The sequence below is a fragment of the Pezoporus occidentalis genome, unplaced genomic scaffold (genome assembly GCF_034315485.1).
Source record: "Pezoporus occidentalis ecotype Australia unplaced genomic scaffold, CSIRO_AGI_Poc_V1 ctg76, whole genome shotgun sequence".
NCBI classification, from domain to species: domain Eukaryota; kingdom Metazoa; phylum Chordata; class Aves; order Psittaciformes; family Psittacidae; genus Pezoporus; species Pezoporus occidentalis.
Genome location: NW_026916115.1, coordinates 3403713 through 3409712, shown reverse-complemented (window position 1 = coordinate 3409712; position 6000 = coordinate 3403713). Strand labels below are relative to the sequence as shown.

Below are 6000 nucleotides of genomic sequence, written 5' to 3'. Positions count from 1 at the left end.
CAGCCACATTTTTTTGCAACACCAAATCACTGTTGACTCATTTTCTATTTGTGAATTGCTATGAACCAAGGCTTCTTTCTGTAAAGTAACTGCCAGTTTGTCTGCAGTTTACATTTTTGCTGTTATTCCCAGCTATACATACATATTCTTGTTGAAATACATCCTATTTACTTCAGATCTTTGTTTCAGCTCCTCACAACTTGTTCTGTTCTAATTACATCTTCCAAAATGCTTGCATCTCTAATCTGAACAAGATAACCTCCACAAATATGATATGAATATTCTCTATCCTATTGCATCACAGAAGCCATTCAGGACTTGGAATGTGTAAGCATCTGGAAATCTTGCTTGCTACAGACTTCTTTTGTGAATCACTTGACACTGCTTCTGAGAGCCATTCCCTAACCATTTTGTGTAAGCTTCATGTAGTCAGTGGTCTTCTAGCCTTCTTATGAGAGTATTAGATGAGACATCATCAGAAGCCTTGCCTAAGTCAAGATTCAATTATTTGGTTTTGAGATGTTATGGTTGGCTATTATTAATCTTATCATCCAAGGGTTCAATTTGCTTAATAATTTGTTCAGTATTCTGCCTGACATGAACTAAAGCTGACTGGCCTCTGATTACCATCCTTCTTTCATCAGGGTGGGCACCATTTCCTCTTTCCTGGTGCCATGAAACCTCAGCTATCTTTTCTGAGTTCTTGATGGCAATTCCGAAAAATTTTCAGATTGCTTAGCCATTTTACTAAATATGTTGGCTGAAACTTACCTGGCACATGACTTCTGTAAGCATCATGCTTCAGTAGATTAGTTCCTTAAATCATGTGTTTTATGTGTCTAATGTTACCCATGTAAGCTGTCTGATTACAGATGACGTTTTTGAGAAGAACAACGGGAAAAAAAATAATCACAAACCATCCAACAGTTTTGGTCTTCCTTACATGATTTGTTCCCTCACCCACCTGAGAGCAAGTCAGTTCTTCCTTGGTAATCTTTCACATAAGCTTTTTGTTGTTACATTCTATGACTCTGATAGTTTTAGCTCATTTTGTACATTAACCTTTCTGGCTTTCTTCTACATATTACAACAATCACTTTGTTGTCGGTTTTAGTAATTTAACCTAGATTCTGCTTTTTCCCAAAGGTGCAAGCCATTGAAATGGTTTAGCAGACTCCTCTCTGAGGCCTTTATGTTGATGTTACAGGAAATGGCAAGCTTTCCAGAGTGTACTTTTCCTTGGATTTACTACAGTGGGATTTGGCATTCCGACAGTGAGTTTACTGAAACTTATTTTCTTCAAGTCTGTTGATTTTCCTTCCTTCCCATTTGAAGAGTCATTAAGTTAACTTAACAACCACTGTCACACATACTGTCTCCCAAATTCCTTTTGGAGCAAAATTATTGCTCTTTGAAGTCTCATTATTACCAGTTCCTGTTCTTTGGATGATTTAATTCAAACTAAAGCACTATGCACTTGATCTTTTTCATTTGTGGGTTGTTAATGGGCCTTTGCTCTTAATATTTGCCATTATCCAAGTATTTTCACTACCTCTGTACCGAGGCTTCCTGAACAAATTCTACATTTCCATAACAATAACCAGTTATGACAATTTATTCATAATTTTGGTTATGAATACAATGACTTTTAGTTCCTGCTGTTTATTACCCATATTATTAAATAAGCTTGCAGCATATGAGTACAATACCAGGGGAACTTTTTTCTTATTATTCCTCTATTGTAATGTTCAGTAAAATCATTCTCCTCCCCCCTTGAATTTTTCTTCTTTCCCCACGCTTTTGTGGTTTATGTGAACCCTGTCGTGTGATAAGAATAATCTGAAGATAATTTGTTTTACACTAGCCGCAGACAACTAGGGAAGATATGTAAAAGTAACAGCAGGAAAGCAAGAGGGAGGGCTGGTGTAACATACAACTGGGCAAACAATCCTGCTTTTCTTTTCTCTGGGAAATGCTCTCCTTTGTCTGCTTGCGTTGCCAGCCTTGAGGCTGGTTTGTTACAGCATTACATGCAAAAAGACCACGTAAGAAATAAACCACCTCTCTGCCTGTCTGCATATTAAGGATTTGTTTTTCTTCACAGCATACAAACAAACATTAAGGAGAAAGAAAGAATTGGACTCATAAACCTTCAGTAGCTGTGCTCTTGCAGTGCATCATAAAGATCTCCAAAATCAGACTTCAGTGTTATTGCTGCTACAAGTAACTGTGTTTCAACCTTACCCCGAGGTTTCCCAGCAGCGTAGCTCTGCAGCAGGCAGCGGTGACGGGAGAGGGAGGCTAAAAGCACTGCGGCTAGCGCCTTTCCTTTCCACACCTGTGTCATTCAGACATGAGCTGTGGGAGCAGACCCACTATCCTGCTGTTGCCGTGAGGAGCACGGCATTCCCAGCTCTCGACGCCACTGACAGAACAAGAACGTACAAACAGCGCCCACACGGGGAATCCCAGGGAAACTGGACACAGCCTTTCACACAACAAAGTTATGTTAAGGCTGTGGTCTGACATTCCTTAAGGTTTTGCTAATCCACATCTGAAATGGAAAGAACAGAGACAAGCTGTATAAATTTTGTGGTTAAGTGTAATTTGTTTCACACACAAGACAAAAAAAAAGAAAAACCAACAGGACAACCTTTCATTATTTAAATGTACTTATCAACGTTGTTTATGTTTAAGCGTTTCAACATACACTTATATTTACTATTTAAATATTAAACATTTGTTTAACCATACCAAAACACTGTTGATAAGCCAACACAACCGACTGCTTAGTGAGGCTGGGTTATGAGAAGAAAAGGCAAAACGTTTTTTAAGAGTGCCATGATTTGTCGGTCACTTCCATTGTTCTTCAGTGTGGTCAAGAAGTTTGACACGTTTCGGCGCCAGCCTTTCTGCGAAACCGATCGCCTGTAAAGGGCAGAATCTCCTGAAGGCGGCACTCGCACGGAGCCACGCTGAACTTAAGACCGACTTGGACCCTCGGCGGCCAAACCGAGCACCCTCAGCACAGCCGCAGTCCCGGCGCAGGTCGGTCCCCGAGGCCGCCCAAGGCGGGGCAGCTCGCACACCGCGTTCCTCTCGGCCACCAGAACCCGCCATGAGGAACAGCAGATCCGAAACGGGTGGCGGGAGCAGCTAACGGCCGATCGCTCCCCGCGCTCCACCCGGCCGCCCCCGGTGCCGGCGCTAGCGCCGTGTCAGTGGTGGGAGGGGAGAGGTGCGCGCAGGCGCCCCCGCCCGCTCCGCCATCCACCCGCCGCCGGAATGTGGACGGCGCTGGCCCAGCCCTGAGGCGGCTGCGCGGCCCGCCGAGACGTTCTCGCCTGGCTTGCCCCTTTGCTGCGCAGAGAGCTGGTGGTTGAGCCAGGCAGCGGCCGGACCGGAGGCAGAGCGGGGAGAAAGGCTCGGCTGCCATCGGTGAGAGGGGAGGATGTTGCCGCGGGCCTCCCTCGCTAGGGCGAGGCGAGGGGGTGGGGGTCTCGTGAGGGTGGAAGCGGGAAACGTCGTCGCTCCCTCAGGAGAACAGGCGGGGGAAGAAGGGTGCCTGCCCGCCCCGCGTCACAGGGTGACAGTGCCCAGTGACCTGAGGTGGCTTCCTCCTCCGGCGGGCCCTGCCGGCACGGCCGCCGCCTCCGGGCAGGCTGTGCGGCCCCGGGAGCCGTCGGCTGCTGACTCCGGCCCCCGTTAAGGCGGCGGAGGAAGGAGGGGGCACGAGGTGCGTGGCTGTTTGGGGGGTGGTGCTGCTTCGTCGTGTTTTCTTGGGTTTGTGTTGGGGGGCTGATGTTACCTGTGCGTGGCTGGGCGCTGGGGTAATGCTGCTTCGGGAGGAATGAAGCTGGAGCAAAGTGGAGGATTTAAAAAATCAAATTGTTTTCGTGGTGAGGGAAGGGAGAACGTGGTGGAAGTGTCTACCTTCCTTCCTCCTCCTTGGGAAAAGTGAAGTCACTTCCCAAGAGCCAAAACTAGCAAACTACTGTCCTAGTCCGTGTCTGCATGGCTCAAATGCATCTGCGTCTTCTTGTTGTGTCATTTCTTCTTTTTCCTTAACCCTCTTTAACAGTTAGGCCCTTCCCAACCTTGACCTGGTGTAAAAATCCTTGTCTTTAGAGTACTTCAAAACCTGCTGAAAGTGTCTGAAGTAGGTATGGCGCTCTGAGTAAAATGGACTTGGCAGCTCTGCTCATTTTAAGTTTCTGAAGTGTGGCATGTACTTTGTTCTTGCTGTCACTCTTTTAAAACTGTGTTATTAAAATAGTTTTTCATAGTATTGTAAATCAGTTTAGCACATTTCGTAGCTGTATGCATCCATTCTTTTGTGAAAGAAAAAAGATTGAAAATGTCAGTTTTTCTTCAAAATGGAAACAAATCTAGCAACAAGTAAGAAGTAGCTGGCTTAAAAAAGTGTTGCTTTTCCCTTTTATTGTTAAGCTGTAGCCTCACAACCATGTTGGTGACTTTTACAACCTTGCAGAAGAGGAACTGTCCTTTCTGTTTCCAGAGAAATTTTGGTGATAATACATGCAACAGCTTCTTATCCCTTTAAATTCAAGAAAGGTACTGTGATTTTATTTGGTCAAATCTCTGTGATACAGGCCAAAATCCTGAGTGCCCATCAAACTCAAGCCTGTCACTCAAGCTCCAGATCTTATGAAGGTTTACTGGGGGCATAAGATTAGGCCTGCAAGTTATGCTTGTGTCTAGGTTTTAGGTAGGATAGTAACTAGTAGCATTTGTGTGGGTTAGATGGTATTAATGGCACCAATTAAGGGGTTAGTTTGCAGTTTAAACTTGAAGAGACTCCAAATATAGTTACATATGGTAAGCACAAATTGACTCCAGAGTTGGAAGAGTGGAAGCTGAATTGGAGCATTATTGAAAGTACTCCGCAATGTTTTCTTTAAGATGGTTACAATGAAATGTATTGCTTGGTTAAAAATAGCATTCAGGCCTTTAAGATTTGATTAGCAGATTAAAATTTGGTAATGTTAGTAAGGGGGTTGCAAAATGATTGAGGGCATAATGTGGTTTTCTGTGGAAGCCAGGTTCTTGATGCATACTCCCAAGACAATCTGAGTTGTGGCTGCTCCTTCCCTTGTGTTGTCAATGGGACTTCCACAGCCAAAAAGTAAGTAAAGAACTTATCTGGTCAAAATGTAGTACTTTTTTTTTCCTGTTGTTTCTTTTTCTTTTTTTTTTTCTTTTCTTTTGCTTCCCCCTCTTTCCATCTCCCTTCCATCCCCCCCCCCCCCCTTCCCCCAATTACTTTTAGAACAGCTTCCTGAACCAGCTCACTTGCCTGGCCATATGGATATTGTCTTAATCCAGAGGAGGAAGAAGCATGCTGGTAGGGAGGAAGGCTAACAGCAGTTCTGGTACAATCACATATGTTGTGGTGGGTGATGCATTTATTGGGGGTCATGGTTTTTATAGTAAGTTAGCATAAGAAGGCACTACTGCTAAAAGAGGCTACCCTGTGGTCTTGATTGGCTTATGCCACTTGTGAAGGTAGCAAATCATAGTAATGATAGCAGGAACTCTTCTTTTTTCTGCTCACTACTGGCTTACAATGATTATGAAGCCATCGTATCATTTGTAATGGCTTTAAACTGAAAGAGATTTGTATTAGATATAAGGAAGAAACTATGAGAGTGGTGAGGCACTGAACAGGTTGCCCAGAAAAGTTGTGGATGGTCCATCCCTGGAAGTGTTTAGGGCCAGGTTAGATGGGGCTTGGAGCAACCTGATCTAGTGGCTCTATGACCTTTAAGGCCTCTCCAAACCCAAACTATTTTATGATTCATTTTACTTTCAGCAACGTTAAATTTACTGCTGCCTTGTAAGAGCTTCCTCTCTCTCTCTCTTTTAATTCTGTGTGTCCATAGAAGCAGCTGTGGTTTTCTTCTGCATATCCTTTCTTTGTAAACTTTTTGTTGATCCATTAATTTCAAGGAGTGGGCTGGGCTTTGTTAGGTAGGGACT

At 44.2% G+C, this 6000-nt stretch overlaps 1 protein-coding gene and 1 long non-coding RNA gene across 2 annotated transcripts in view; one reads left to right on the top strand and one right to left on the bottom strand.

The window, feature by feature from the left end:
- Positions 1 to 1599: 1599 nt before the first annotated feature.
- LOC134155257 (uncharacterized) lies at positions 1600 to 3135 on the bottom strand. Its single transcript, XR_009961479.1, has 2 exons — positions 2755 to 3135; positions 1600 to 2554 (listed from the first exon to the last, which is right to left on the bottom strand). It is a non-coding gene; the product is annotated as an uncharacterized LOC134155257 (long non-coding RNA).
- Positions 3136 to 3372: 237 nt separating this feature from the next.
- Positions 3373 to 6000, top strand: part of RABGAP1L (RAB GTPase activating protein 1 like) — a 242294-nt gene continuing 239666 nt past the window's right edge. The window contains exon 1 of the mRNA XM_062602213.1: positions 3373 to 3438. The gene's annotated coding sequence lies outside the window, so the exon portion shown is untranslated. The remainder of the gene's footprint in view (positions 3439 to 6000) is intronic.